General features: G+C 37.2%; 1 long non-coding RNA gene across 1 annotated transcript in view; it reads left to right on the top strand.

Annotated features, from left to right (window-relative positions):
• Positions 1-16,064, top strand: part of LOC139039425 (uncharacterized) — a 334,383-nt gene that overhangs the window by 242,009 nt on the left and 76,310 nt on the right. The window contains exon 2 of the long non-coding RNA XR_011492689.1: positions 4,939-4,968. This is a non-coding gene — a long non-coding RNA (uncharacterized lncRNA). The remainder of the gene's footprint in view (positions 1-4,938; positions 4,969-16,064) is intronic.

The following is a 16,064-nucleotide window of genomic DNA, read 5'->3' as shown; positions in this document are numbered from 1 at the left end:
GAGAAAAGAAAAATCAAACACAATTTTTAAATCCATCAAGAATATTTATTTTCCTTGATACTCAACTATTCCACCAGTAACTACAGATTTTTTTCCCCTATTTTAAATGGATGGCTGCTGCATATAAAAGAACTATTTGCAATTATTCTTTATTAGAAATAACTAAATTGGATGTTTGTGATATCAGCTTAATAAATTATAGTGGTCTCGAAAGATTCTACTCTGGCATTAAATACAGAAAGAGAAAAAAGTGTAAATTAGAAGTTGTTTTTCTTTTTTTCTTTTTACAAAAGTAGTACCAATAGTATAGCAAAATCAGAAAGAACAATCTTTCTGATCATTATACTCCTGTGTGGTAATGTTTTTAGTACCTGGACTTTGTATATCCAATAATTATATTTATTGATTAATATGACTAAAAGTAAAAGAGACTGCACACCATTTAATTTGAGAATAACATGATTAGTGTTAGCCCAATTTTAAATGAATCCATTCTAGTTTAATCATTCTACCAGTGTCACTGCAGAATTATCGAGATTACTGGACAAGATCATAAGCTTAGAATCAGATTTATGTTTCTTCAGCCATATCTCTGAAATAAAAAATTAATATGTGTAGCATCTTGGGCCGCTACCTAAACTCTGTAAAATTCACTTTCTTCTGTCAAAAATAAGATAAGAATAATGTCCCAAGTGTCATTGTGAAAATTAAGTGAGTTTTGAATACAATTTATATAGTTCCTGAAAAATAACTGATTATTTAATCAAAAATTTTTGAGATTATTTCGAGGGCTGAATAAATGTCTGCTTTTATGGACCTCATATATTAAATGCGGGAAGGTGGACTTATGTATAATGCATAAAATGACAGATAACAAGTAATGTGGACAAAAAAGCAGAAAGAGCCAGAAAAGTGAGGTAGGGCATCTATATATGTAGTTTTAAGTAGGGCAGTCAGAAAACACTTCACAGAGACAGTGATATTTGAGCAACAGTCTAAAAGAAGTAAACATTCATTATATTTAATTTTTAAAATGCATATTATAGTCCATATGTTTTGATGCGAAAATTCTTAGGAAATATAATCAACTCTTTTCTCTGAAATTTACTATTTGTTTTGTTATTTTAAAAATTAAATATGTATATATATTTATAAAATTATCCACAAATGTCTCTTATTTTGAATATTTGAAATACATGATTTCCAAAAGCCACTACAATGTTGTGAAGTGATTAGCCTCCAACTAATAAAAATAAATGGAAAAAAAAAAAAGAAATACATGATTTCAACACTTTCAAATACATGATTCAGTTTTTGACTTAGAACTCTTCTATCTAAGCTCCAACAATCCATGTATATATAATCATCTCTAACTGCAAATGCCATAAATTTTCTTACTATTTTTTATTCTTATCAGAATTATTATACCTATGCACTCTTTCATCTCTGTGGTCAATCATTTTCTTCTTTAATTTTCAAAAAGAAAAGTAGTAAAATAGGACTAGGTAGTAGATTTATCCTAAGTGATTAATGTATCAGAGACTACATGTGACAATTTTTATGTTTCTACAGTGTCCACAAAGACCCTTCAGAGGATTCACAAATTAAATAAAAATTTAAGCCACCATAACTTTAACATAGAAAGAAAATAGGTATGTGCTGTGAGTGCATGTATGTGCTGTGCTTAGTCACTCATCTGTGTGCGACTCTTTGTGACCCCATGGACTGCAGCCCACCAGGCTCCTCTGTCCATGGGGATTCTCTAAGCAAGAATACTGGAATAGGTTGCCATTTCCTCCTCCAGGGGATCTTCCCAACCCAGGGACTGAACCCAGGTCTATGGCAGGCAGATTCTTTACCAACTGAGCCACCAGGGAAGCCCAGTTGCATGTATAGTTGTGTCTGACTCTTTGTGACCCCATGGACTCTAGCCGGCCAGGCTCCTCTGTCCATGGAATTTTCCAGGCAAGAATACTGGAGTGGATTGCCATTTCCTTTTCCAGGGAATCTTCCTGACCCAGAGACCAAACATGCCTATCTGGCGTCTCTTGCATTGGCAGGCAGATTCTTCACTACTAGCACCACCTGGGAAGCCCAGTATTCTACATGATGATTTGTACAAAACTCATCTTCAGTATACACTTGGCTACATGGAAGGATGAATTAGGAGTTTAGACTCCTAAAAGTAGGAGTCTAATGACACATATTTATATCCCTAAACCTGTTTGAGAGCAGCAACATGGTCTTGATAGTACTGAGACAGAATCCCGGATCCTAAAGTTTTAACTCAATGGCTTACCACCATTCCAGCCTTCCTATAACAATGTGATTTCCATTGATAAGCTTGAGATCTTAAGCACTGACTGAATGTTAGAGCACTGAAATGATATATATTTTTTTTTAAAATAGAAACAAAAACAAAAACAAAAAAACTTGTACCAACTGGATATGAAGTACATTTTCAGACTTTCACATACTTCATACAAAAACATTTTTAAAATCTGCACTTTGGAAAAGGGCTAAATAATTTTTATACAAATATGCTTTCCCGGTGGCCCGGTGGGTAAAGAATCCTTTTGCAATGCAGGAGACACAGGAAATGCAGGTTCAGTCCCTGGGTTGGAAAGATCCCCTGGAGGAAGAAATGGCAACCCACTCCAGTATTCTGGCCTGGAGAATCCCAGGGACAGAGGAGCCTGGTGGGCTGCAGTCCATGGGGCCACAAAGAGTTGGACAGGACTGAGTGACTAAGCATAACATAGCAAGATAGGAATGTAAAAGTGGCATAGCTGGCCATGGAAGCTAAAAACTTTGACAATTCCCATCTGAGACTGAAACACATTGTGCATATCTCCAGAGTCCTCTTTCTGTTCCCCTTTCTCTTCCTCAGCCATCTGCCTGTGAACTCTAACCATCTTGTTCTCTCTGGATCTCTTCTTCCTTTCCTCATCCCAGAGTATCCACCAGGTTACATTTGGTTTTCTTCTACCTATATTGCAGCCTAGAAATTCTCTCAAGGCAGTAGGCTAGGATGGTCGTAAAGTTCCTGGGATTCTTTTGCATTTCTCATGGGTCCCTATTCATCACTGCCTGAGGTTCAGTATTTCTAAAACTATCTTTTTTTCTTTCTTTCTTTTTTTAAAAACTTATTTCAGGCCTAGGATAAATCCTGTCCTTGTTACCATATCTTGGGAAAAAGCAGAATTTTCACTTAAATGGTTTTAGTATGTAAAATTTAAAAATGATATAGCACAAAAATATTCAATTATTTTTATTTTATTTTAAATGAAATAGAACTGATATGCAATATTATATTAGTTGTAGGGGTACAACATGGTGATTCAATATTTTTAAAGGTTATACTCTACTTCAAGCACTTAAAGCTACTACAAAATAATGGTTATATTTCCCTGTGCTATACAATGTATCCTTGTTTATTTTATACATAATAGTTTGTACCTGTCAATTCCTTACTCCTGTTTATCCCTTCCTGCTTCCCCCTCTCCTCTGGTATTGCTAGTTTCTTCTCTCTATTTATGAGTCTGTTTTTATTTCATTATTTTATTTTGTTTATTTTTTAGATTTCTAATATAAGTTATATCATACAGTATTTGTCTTTCTCTGTATGACTTATTTCACTAAGCATAATGCCTTCTAGATCTATCCACATTGTTGTCAGTGGCAGAATTTCATTCCTTTTTATGGGTGATTAATATTATATAACATATAGATAACTACATTTTAAACTAATCATTTTTGATGGATGCTTGTTTTTCTTCCATATGTTGGCTATTGTAAGTAATGCAGCTATGAACACTGGGATGCATGTATATTCTCAAATTATTGTTTTTGTTTTCTTTGGAGATACAACCATGAGGAAAATTGCTAGATCATACATACGATAGTTCTATTTGTAGTTTTCTAGGAAATGTCATACTGTCTTCCATAGTGGCTGCACCAGCTTATTATATGTTCACACCAACAGTGTATAAATGTTCCCTTTCTCCACGGCCTTACCAGTATTTATTTATAGATGTGTTCATAATAACCATTGTATGTCTTTTGCTTTGAGCATTTAGTTCAGTTACAATTAAAGTGTTTTATTTTTAAATTTGTAAAATTAAGTAAGCTTTAATTTTAAAGTGATTAAAATTTACACAGTAAAGTATACATAGATGTAATGTGTGTGTGTGTGTGTGTGTGTGTGTGTACTAACAGTGGTTCACCAGTAAAGCTAACCAGTGGCTCAGCAGTAAAGAATCTGCCTTCAATGCAGATTTAGGAGATATGGGTTCAATCCCCAGGTCAGGAAGATCCCTTGGGGAAGCAAATGGCAACCCACCCCAATATTCCTGCTTGGGAAATCCCATGAACAGAGGAGCCTAGTAGGCTACAGTCTGCGAGGTCACAAGAAAGTTAGACATGACTTAGCAACTAAACAAACCAATTTAAAAGATGGCAGTTAATAAAAGTTAAATTATTATTAGAAGAGTGGTTCATTTATATAGGTGGGTTAGACCAAGTTAGTTAGTATCTAAGCCCTTGGATAGATACTGCTAATTCATCAATATTTGAGCCTCCTCTGCATTGAGGCACATACAGGAATACACTGACTTGAACACTTACAGGTTTACATGGGCTTCTGACTAGTTCTTGACAGTGTGGCAAGCGAAATGGTGTGTGTTACTTTTCTAAAATATTTAAAATTCAGTATGAGACTCTCTACATCTCTCATGTGTTATCAGGAAATTGTAAAGAGATCCTTGATTTAACATGGTGGAGCCCAAACTTGTACACTTTGTTCTAGATATTTAATATGGTCACATATAAGATGATATTATATGGTATAGTTGTTCATTGTAAATCAAAAGTCAGTTTTAATTAATACCTTGAATACTATATAAAATTTGAAATTATTCTGTTTGTTTTCATTTCTAGGCAATGGAGAAGACAATCAAGAAGTATAAGGTATGAATAACATCTTTATACTCTTCCTGATATTTAATATTAGTATATATATATATATAATCCTATAACAGTATTTTCATTTTTATTGAATGTGTCAGTGCTGCCATTTATCTCTCAGAGTGTTCTAAGTTTTAGCACACAATCCATGTTTTTAATTGAGAATGTGAAGATGTTATCACTGCAGATAGGTTTTACCCTAGGAAAGTGATATTAAAATTAGTCATTTTATCAATTTGACTTGGATTTAGGTCAATGTTACATAAAACCTTACTGACAGTGGTTTAAAATAGAAATTAATCATTTTTTACACATAGGTAGAAGTTTGTGAATAATCAGTTCCAGTAGACTTAATGATGAATTGTTTGGTATCTCTGATTCTATTATCCCATCATTTTTATCAGTAGAATTCTGCCACAGCTCTGAACGATTAAGGCATCATTCGTCATAGGAAGAATGGAGGGAAGTGAGTGTTGGAGGGGTAGCAAAGGAGAGGCATTAACCATTTGTGATCCCTCTACTCAGAGATTTTTTAGAACCCTTTCTCTGCTCCAGAACTTTTCTATTCATTATTGCCTGGAAAATTATGCCTACCCCCAGTTGTAGTAAGACTGGCAAAGAGCATTTACCTTTCCTGAACTCTTTATTTTTAATGATATATAATTGATTATAACATAGTATAAGTTTAAGTTGTATAACACACTGATGAATAATGTATATATTCCAGTGTAATTCCAAAATAACATTAGCTAACACCTTTATCTTGGCACATTTTAATCATTTCTTTGTTGGGTTGAGAAAAGTTAAGTTAGTGTCTTAATAACTTTAAAGTTTATGATACAGTATTGTTGACTATAATCAGTATATTGCGTATTAGCTTATTATCTGAACTTATTTATCTACTAGTTGTAACTTAGTACTCTTAAACATCTCCCCATTTCCCCAGCCCCTGGAAACCACTTTTCTTTTCTCTTTTTTCACAGTTCAGTTTTTAAATATTCTATATATAAATGTTACCATACAATATTTTCTTTCTTTGGCTGACTTCTCTCACTTAGCATGCTTTCAGGGTCCATCTGTGTTGTAGCAAATGGCAGAATTTCCTTCTTTCTCATGGTTGAATAATAATAATTTATTGCATATATACCACATCTCCTGTATTGATCTGTTATTGGACACTTAGGTTGTGTCTATATCTTGGCTAATGTGACTAATGCTGCACTGAACATGGGTGTGTAGATCCCTCTGAAATATTGATTTCAGTGTCTTGTACTGCAAGATCATACAGTACTTAAAATGTTAATCTTTTAAGAAATCTTCATGGTGTTCAATAGCGGTTTGCACAATTTACATTCCCACTAACAGTGCTCAAGGGTTCTCTTTTCGTCCTTTCGAAGTTTGTTTTTTAAAGACTTTTCCTCCAGTTTTATTGAGATACAATTTACTTATATCACTGTATAAGCTTAAGGTGTATGTCATAATGGTTTGTCTTATATATCATGTTAAATTATTACTGGTATAAGTTTATAGTTAGCATCCATCATCTCATGTAGATACAATAAAAAGTAGGCAGAAAAAGAAAAGAATGTTCTTGTGGCAAGAACACTTAGGATTTACTCTATTAACAGTTGTTATATATTAATAGCAATCTTAACTAGAGTCATCATGTTGTATATCACATCCCTAGTACTTATTTGTCTTGAAATTGGAAGTTTCTAACTTATGACCACGTTTCTCCTATTTCCTTTCTTCCTAACCCCTGCCTCTGGTGACCCATAAATGTGAGCTCACCCTCAATTTTAAATATTAATTCTTCCAGTATAGGAACTTGGATCTTTCCACTTATTTGGGTCTTCAATCTCTTTCAATCAATGTTTTATACTTTTTTTTAGTATTCTGGTTTTTTCACGTCTTTCATTAAATTTATTTCTAAGTACTTTTATGCTATTTTAAATGGGTTTCTTTCTTATTTTCTCTTTCAGATAATGTTTGTTAGTGTACAGAAATGCAATTGATTTCTGTATGTTCATCTTGTATGGTACAAATTTGCTGACTTTATTAGTTCTAACATTTTTAGTAGTCTGTCTTGAGCAAACAGAAAATTTTACTTCTTCCAACCAAATATACATGCCTTTTATTTTCTTGACTAATTATTCTGGCTACAACTTATAGTATTGTGTTGAATAGCAACTTGCTTTCTAAGATACAGAAGTGTAAAGTGAGATTTTCTTTTCTTATTTCTCAGTGTGTTTATCAATATAAAATTTCCTCTCAGAAACCCTTTTGCAGCATCCCATAGGTTTAGCTATGTTATACTCTCATTTTTGTTTCATGACATTTCTTGATTGCCTTTTAATTTACTATTTGATCCCTTGTTTTTCAGGTCAAAATTTATATTTTAAAATTTCCACATATTTGTTAATTTTCCAGGTTTCCTCCTCTGATTGATTTCTAGTTTCACACTATATGGTCAGAAAAGACACTCAGTATAATCTCAGTTTGTTAGAATATGCTGTGTGACCTCTCATGTGATCTTTCCTGAATGTTCTGTGTGCATTTGAGAGTAATGTATATTCTTCTGTTGTCAGAATGTTCTTTATAGCTACATTAGGGCATTTCATCTGAAGGTGTCATTCAAACCCATTATTTCCCTTTCGATCTCATGTGCATGACCTCTCCATTGTTTAAAGCATGGTATTGAAGTCCTCTATTATTATCGCCTTGCTATTTCTCCCTTCATTTCTGTCAATATTTGTTTAATATATTTAAATACTCCATTACTGGAATGTATGTGCTTACAATTGTTCTGATTGTAATGAACTGGCGTGTTTATCAATTCTGATGAACTGACATGTTTATCATTACATAAAGACCTTCATTGTCTATTATTACAATTTAACTTAAAGGCCCTTTTGTCTGATAAGCTCTTTTGTCTGTGCTGTCTTTGAGTTTCCATTTGCTTGAAATATCTTTTACAATCCCTTTACTTTCAGTCTGTGGGTGTATTTTAAAGTGAAGTGTGTTTCTTGTAGGCAGCATATAAATGGATCTTGTTTTCTATATATTCAGCACCTCTATGTCTTTTAATTGGTAATTTAAACCAGTAACATTTAATGTATTGATATTTCCCATCATTACTTTGTTCATTGATTTCTGATTGTTTTGTGATTTTTTAGTTTCTTTCTTTCTGAGTTTTTGTTGGTGGTGATGTTTTGAGGTGTTTTGCTTTGATTCTTTTCTCTTTATCAAGTGTATGTCTAGTTTAGGTTTTTTCTTGGTGGTTACTATAATATAGCTTGTAAGTTTATAACCATCAGTTTTAAGCTGATAACAACTTAATTGCATAAGAAAGAGTTACCCTTTTACTTGCCACAGCATATTTTTTAATAAATGGCTTTATATTGAAGTACAGTTGATCAACAATATTCTGTCAGTTTCATTGAGCAAAGTTCTCAGTGCTATACAGTAGGTTTTATTGGTTATCTATTTTAAATAGAGCAGTGTATAAACATCAATATCAAACTCCCAATCTATGCTCACACAATTTATGTGAGGTCCCAATTTTCAATTTTTTGTATTGCATTTCTAGTAATGTAATATTGGGATATACCTGTTTCTGTTAATCAATGTGGTAGATTTCAAAGTGACTTACAAACTACCATGGCAGTTTGAAAGTATTTTGAAATTTTTTGTTATTTGTTCAGTCATCAGTCGTGTCCAGGTCTTTATGACCCAATGGACTGCAGCATGCTAGGACTTCCTGTCCATTGCCAAATCCCAGAGTTTACTCAAGTTCATGTCCATTGAGTCAGTAATGCCATCCAACCATCTCATCTTCTGTTGTCCCCTTCTCCTCCTTCCCCCAATCCCTCCCAGCATCAGGGTCTTTTCCAATGAGTCAACTCTTTGCATCAGGTGACCAAGGTACTAGAGTTTCAGCTTCAACATTAGTCTTTCCAATGAATATTCAGGGCTGATTTAACTTAGGATGAACTGGTTGGATCTCCTTGCAGTCCAAGGAACTCTCAAGAGTCTTCTCCAACACACAGTTCAAAAGCATCAATTTTTCATCACACAGCTTTCTTTATAGTCCAACTCTCACATCCATACATTACTACTGGAAAAACCATAGCTTTGACTAGATGGACCTTTGTTGGCAAAGTACTGTCTCTGATTTTTAATAGGCTGTCTAGGTTGGTCATAACTTTTCTTCCAAGGAGCAAGCATAGTTTAATTTGATGGCTGCAATAACTATCTGCAGTGATTTCAGAGCCCAAGAAAATAAAGCCTGTCACCATTTCCACTGTTTCCCCATCTATTTGCCATGAAGTGATGGGACCAAATGCCATGATATTTGTTTGCTGAATGTTGAGCTTTAAGCCAACTTTTTCACTTGCCTCTTTCACTTTCATCAAGAGACTCCTTAGTTCTTCTTTGCTTCCTGCCATAAGGGTGGTGTCATTTGGATATCTGAGGTTGTGGATATTTCTCCCGGAAATCTTGATTCCAGCTTGTGCTTCATCCAGCTCAGCATTTCTCATGATGTACTCTGCATATAAGTTAAATCAGCAGGGTGACAATATACACCCTTGACGTACTCCTTTCCCAATCTGGAACCAGTCTATTGTTCTGTGTCCAGTTCTAACTGTTGCTTCCTGACCTGCATACAGGTTTCTCAACAGGCAGGTCAGGTGGTCTGGTATTCCCATTGTTTTAATAATTTTCCAGAGTTTGTTGGGGTCCATACAATCAAAAGCTTTGGCATAATCAATAAACCAGAAGTAGATATTTTTCTGGAACTCTCTTCTTTTTTGATGATCCAATGCATGTGGCATTTTGACCTCTGATTCCTCTGCCTTTTCTAAATCCAGCTTGAATATCTGGAAGCTCATGGTTCATGTACTTTTGAAGCCTGGATTAGAGAATTTTGAGCATTACTTTACTAGTGTGTGAGATGAATGCAATTATGTGGTATTTTGAGCATTCTTTGAGATTGCCTTTCTTTGGGATTGAAATGAAAACCAACCTTTTCCAGTCCTGTGTCCACTGCTGAGTTTTCCAAATTTTCTAGCATATTGAGTGCAGCACTTTCACTCTCACAGCATCAACTTTTAGGATTTGAAATAGCTCAACTGGAATTCCATCACCTCCACTGGCTTTGTTCGTATTGATGCTTGTTAAGACCCACTTGACTTTGTATTCCAGAGTGTTTGGCTCTTGATTTATGACCACACCATTGTGATTTCTGGGTTGTGAAGATCTTTTTTGTATAGTTCTTCTGTGTATTCTTGCCACCTCTTCTTAATATATTCTGCTTCTGTTAGGTCCATAACATTTCTGTCCTTTTTTTCTGCCCATCTTTGCATGAAATGTTTCCTTGGTATCTCTAATTTTCTTGAAGAGATCTCTAGTCTTTCCTATTCTATTGTTTTCCTCTATTTTTTTGCGTTGATCTCCAAGGATGGCTTTCTTATTTCTCCTTGCAATTCTTTGGAACTCTCCATTCAAATGGGTATATCTTTCCTTTTCTCCTTTGCCTTTAGCTTCTCTTCTATTCATAGCTATTTTTAAGGCCTCCTCAGGCAACTATTTTGCCTTTTTGAATTTCTTTTTCTTGGGGATGGTCTTGATCCCTTCTTCCTGTACAGTGTCACAAACCTCTGTCATAGTTCTTCAGCCATTCTGTCTATAAAATCTAAATACCTTGAATCTATTTGTCACTTCCACTGTATAATTGTAATATATTTGATTTAGGTCATACCTGAATGGTTTAGTGGTTTTCCCTGCTTTCTTCAATTTCCCTACTTTCTTTCAATTTCTTCTGAATTTGGAAATAAGCAGTTCATGATCTAAGCCACAGTCAGCTCCAAGTCTTGTTTTTGCTGAATGTATAGAACTTCTCCATCTTTGGCTGAAAATAATATGATCAATCTGATTTCAGTGTTGACCATCTGCTGATGTCCATTTGTAGAGTCTTCTCTTGTGTTGTTGGAAGAGGATATTTTCTATGACCAGTGCGTTCTCTTGGCAAAACTCTTTTAGTCTTCGCCCTGCTTCATTCTGTACTCCAAGGCCAAATTTGCCTGTTACTTCAGATATTTCTTGACTTCCTACTTTTGCATTCCAGTCCCCTATAATGAAAAGGATATCTTTTTTAGGTGTTAGTTTTAGAAGGTGTTGTAGGTCTTCAGAGAACCATACAACTTCAGCTTCTTCAGCATTGTTTGATCAGGGCATAGTCTTGGATTACTGTGATATTGAATGATTTGCCTTGGAAACAAACAGAGATCATTCTGTCGTTTTTGAGATTGCATCCAAGTACTGCATTTTGGACTCTTGTTGACCATAATGGCTACTCCATTTCTTCTAAGGGATTCTTGCCACAGTAATAGATACAATGGTCATCTGATTTAAATTCACACATTCCATTCTATTTTATTTCACTGATTCCTAAAATGTCAATATTCACTCTTGCCATCTTCTGTTTGACCACTTCCAATTTGCCTTGATTTATGGACCTAACATTCCAGGTTCCTATACAATATTGTTCTTTACAGTATCAGACTTTACTTCCATCACCCGTCACATCCACAACTGGATGTTGTTTTTGCTTTGTCTCTATCTCTTCATTCTTTCTGGAATTATTTCTCCACTGATCTGTAGCATATTGTGCACCTACCAACCTGGGGAGTTCATCTTTCAGTGTCCTATCTTTTTGCCTTTTCATACTGTTCATGGGGTTCTCAAGGCAAGAATATGAAATGGTTTGCCATTCCCTTCTCCAGTGGACCACGTTTTGTCAGAACTCTCCACCATGACCCGTCCATCTTGGGTGGTCCTACAGGACATGGCTCATAGTTGCATTGAGTTAGACAAGGCTGTGGTCCATGTGATCATATTGGTTAGTTTCCTGTGATTGTGGCTTTCAGTCTTTCTGCCCTCTGATGAAGAAGGATAAGAGGCTTATGGAAGCTTCCCGATGGGAGAAACTGACTGAGGGGGAAACTGGGTCTTGTTCTTATGGGCGGGGCCATGGTCAGTAAATCTTTAATCCAATTTGCTGTTGATGGGTGGGGCTGTGTTCCCTTGTATTATTTACCTGGGGCCAAAGTATGGTGGAGGTAATGAAGATAATAGTGATCTCCTTCAAAAGGTCTCATTATGCACTGCTATACTCAGTTTCCCTAGTCTTGGAGCAGGCCACTGCTGACCCACACCTTGGCTGGAGACTCCTGAATACTTATGGGCAAGTCTGGGTCAGTCTCTTGTGGGGTCAGTGCTCCTTTCTCCTAGGTCCTGGTTCACACAAGGTTCTGTTTGTGCCCACCAAGAGTTTCTTTCCCAGTCCTGTGTAAGTTCTGGGCTCTATGGTGGGGTTAATGGTGACCTCCTCCAAGAGGGCTTATGCCATATCCAGGTCTGCTGCACCCAGAGCCTCTGCCCCTGCGGCAGTCCACTGCTGACCCATACCTACACAGGAGACACTCAAACACAGTTCTGTCTCAGTTTCTGTGGGGTCTATGGGTCCTGGTGCGCACAAGGTTTGTTTGAGCCCTTTGAGCATTTCTGGAAGGTGTGAAAGGTCGTTGCTGAACCATGAAAAGACACCAGGATTCTTGGCCTCTGGAGGAGAAGAATTCAATCTGGGGCCAGAGACGAGGCTTAATCTCTCATAGCTTTTTTGTAATAAAGTTTTATTAAAGTAAAAAGGAGATAGAGAAAGCTTCTGACATAGGCATCAGAAGAGGGCAGAAAGAGTATCCCCTTGCTAGTGTTAGCCATGGAGTTATATACTCTCTAATTAGTTATTCAGTTCAGTTCAGTTCAATCACTCAGTTATGTCTGACTGTGACCCCATGAATCGTAGCACGTCAGGCCTCCCTGTCCATAAACAACTCCCAGGGTTTACTCAAACTCATGCCCATCGAGTCGGTGATGCCATCCAGCCATCTCATCCTCTGTTGTCCCCTTCTCCTCCTGCCCCCAATCCCTCCCAGCATCACGGCCTTTTGCAATGAGTCAACTCTTCGCATGGGGTGGCCAAAGTATTGGAGTTTCAGCTTCAGCATCAGTCCATCCAATGAACACCCAGAACTGATCTGCTTTAGGATGGACTGGTTGGATCTCCTTGCAGTCCAAGGGACTCTCAAGAGTCTTCTGCAACACCACAGTTCAAAAGTATCAATTTTTCAGCACTGAGCTTTCTTCACAGTCTAAATCTCACATCCATACATGACCACTGGAAAAACCATAGCCTTGACTAGATGAATCTTTGCTGGCAAAGTAATGTCTCTGCTTTTTAATATGCTATCTAGGTTGGTCATAACTTTCCTTCCAAGGAGTAAGTGTCTTTTAATTTCATGGCTGCAATCACCATCTGCAGTGATTTTGGAGCCCCCCAAAATAAAGTCTGACACTGTCTCCACTGTTTCCCCATCTATTTTCCATGAAGTAATGGGACTCGATGCCATGATCTTAGTTTTCTGAATGTTGAGCTTTAAGTCAACTTTTTCACTCGCCTCTTTCACTTTCATCAAGAGGTTTTTCTAGTTCCTCTTCACTTTCTGCCATAAGTGTGGTGTCATCTGCATGTCTGAGATTATTGATATTTCTCCTGGCAATCTTGATTCCAGCTTGTGCTTCTTCCAGCCCAGCATTTCTCATGATGTACTCTGCATATAAGTTAAGTAAGCAGGGTGACAATATACAGCCTTGACGTACTCCTTTTCCTATTTGGAACCAGTCTGTTGTTCCATGTCCAGTTCTAACTGTTGCTTCCTGACCTGCATATAGGTTTCTCAAGAGGTGGGTCAGGTGGTCTGGTATTCCCATATCTTTCAGAATTTCCCGCAGTTTATTGTGATCCACACAGTCAAAGGCTTTGGCATAGTCAATAAAGCAGAAATAGATGTTTTTCTGGAACTCTCTTGCTTTTTCAATGATCCAGTGGATGTTGGCAATTTGATCTCTGGTTCCTCTGCCTTTTCTAAAACCAGCTTGAACCTCTGGAAGTTCATGGTTCACTCATTACTGAAGCCTGGTTGGAGAATTTTGAGCATTATGTTACTAGTGTGTGAGATGAGTGCAATTGTGCAGTAGATTGAGCATTCTTTGGGATTGGAATGAAAACTGACCTTTTCCAGTCCTGTGGCCACTGCTGAGTTTTCCAAATTTGCTGGCATATTGAGTGCAGCACTTCCACAGCATCATCTTTCGGGATGTGAAATAGCTCAACTGGAATTCCATCACCTCCACTAGCTTTGTTCGTAGTGATGCTTTCTAAGGCCCACCTGACTTCACATTCCAGGATGTCTGGCTCTAGGTGAATGATCACACCATTGTGATTATCTGGGTCGTGAAGATCTTTTTTGTACAGTTCTTCTGTGTATTCTTGCCACCTCTTAATATCTTCTACTTCTGTTAGGTCCATACCATTTCTGTTCTTTACTGAACCTATCTTTGCATGAAATGTTCCCTTGGTATCTCTAGTTTTATTGAAGAGATCTCTAGTCTTTCCCATTCTGTTGTTTTACTCTATTTCTTTGCATTGATCGCTGAGGAAGGCTTTCTTATTTCTCCTTGCTGTTCTTTGGAACTCTGCATTCAAATGGGAGTCCTAAGGAATGTAGAGGGACAAAAGTTTGTCCTTTCTTTCTCCTTGAGAATTTCAGACCCCTCTCTCCTTGTGGACCCCTAGACTTCTTATCAACCTGCCTAGGAAATGACTCTCTCAGGTATGGGGTTCTATTGCAAACGCGACTTGGCACCTCCTAACCTCTTTCTGGGGCTTCTCCTTTGTTCTTGGACATGGGGTATCTCCTCACAGTTGCTCGAGAGCCACGCAGCCGCCGCTTCACCACCACTCCAGTGTCAACCATCTTGCTGGGGCTTCTCTGCCCTTGGATGTGGGGTATCACCTCACAGTTGCTCCCGCGCTGTGCAGCCACAGCTCTTGCACCACTATTGATTAGTCGCTGAGTCGTGTCTGACTCTTTTGCGACCCCGTGTTCTGTAGCCCACCAGGCTCCTTTGTCCATGGGATTTCCCAGACAAGAATTCTGGCCATTTCCTTCTTCAGGGGATCTTTCTGAGCCAGGGATCAAACCTGCGTCTCCTGCATTGGCAGGCGGATTCTTTACCATCCAGCCACCTGGGAAGCCCTCTATGTATTTAACTTACCAGTAAATTTTATATTTTTATATGTCCTTATTTTACTGTTTAGTACATTTTTGTGTCACCTTGGAGATCGCCCTTTAGCATTTCTTATATGGCACTTATATCATGCCTCAGATTTAAGAAGTTTTTGCCATTATTCTTTAACTAAAACTTTTTATCCCATTTTCTCTCTTTCTCTTCTCCTTCTGGTACTTCCACAGTGTTTCTTTTGATCTGGTCCTACAGTCACATAGGTTTTCTTCCCACTTTTTCCTGCTAGTTTCTTTATTTTCCTCTAATTAATTAAAATCAAGAGATGTCTTCAAGCTCACAGATTCTTTCTACTGCCTGAGACTATGTTCAAAGCTGTATATTGCATTTTTTATTTTATTCACTGTATTTTTCATCTTCAGAATTTTTTTGGTTCTTTTTAATGTACTCTATTTTTTATTGAATTTCTTCCTTTATTCATGTATTATTTCCTGGATTCATTGATTTGTCTGTCTGTGTTGTCCTGAATCTCACTGAGCTTCCTTAAAATTATTATTTGGAATTCTTCCTCAGATAATCTGTAGATTTTATCCTTGGGTCAGTTGTTGGGTATTTTTGATATCTGTGCATTTGAGGGCACAGCCATCCTTTTCAGTGTTTCTGCAATGACTTCAGTGAGGAAGAACATTCACCAGGAGGTGGCTATAAGGTTGCTAGCTTGTGGGATGCAACATCTTTTGTTTCTGGGAAGGCACAGTGGAATAATCCGCATGCCACTCTGCTGGTTGAGACCAATGTTGGCCAAATGGTGGGGCATCTTCCTGGCCAAGGCTGTAGAAGACTTGCAAGTGCCAAAGGCAGGTGGGCTATTCAGATCCTCAGGCTGAAGTGCCTGAGGTCTTCCTCTTCTCTCTCCCTTTTGTGTTTGCCCCATGGGAGGAAGTTGCATATAA

The sequence above is a fragment of the Odocoileus virginianus genome, chromosome 18 (assembly GCF_023699985.2).
Source record: "Odocoileus virginianus isolate 20LAN1187 ecotype Illinois chromosome 18, Ovbor_1.2, whole genome shotgun sequence".
Taxonomy (NCBI): Eukaryota; Metazoa; Chordata; class Mammalia; order Artiodactyla; family Cervidae; genus Odocoileus; species Odocoileus virginianus.
The sequence above is the reverse complement of the archived record's forward strand: the minus strand, read 5'-3'. Positions and strand labels throughout refer to the sequence as shown.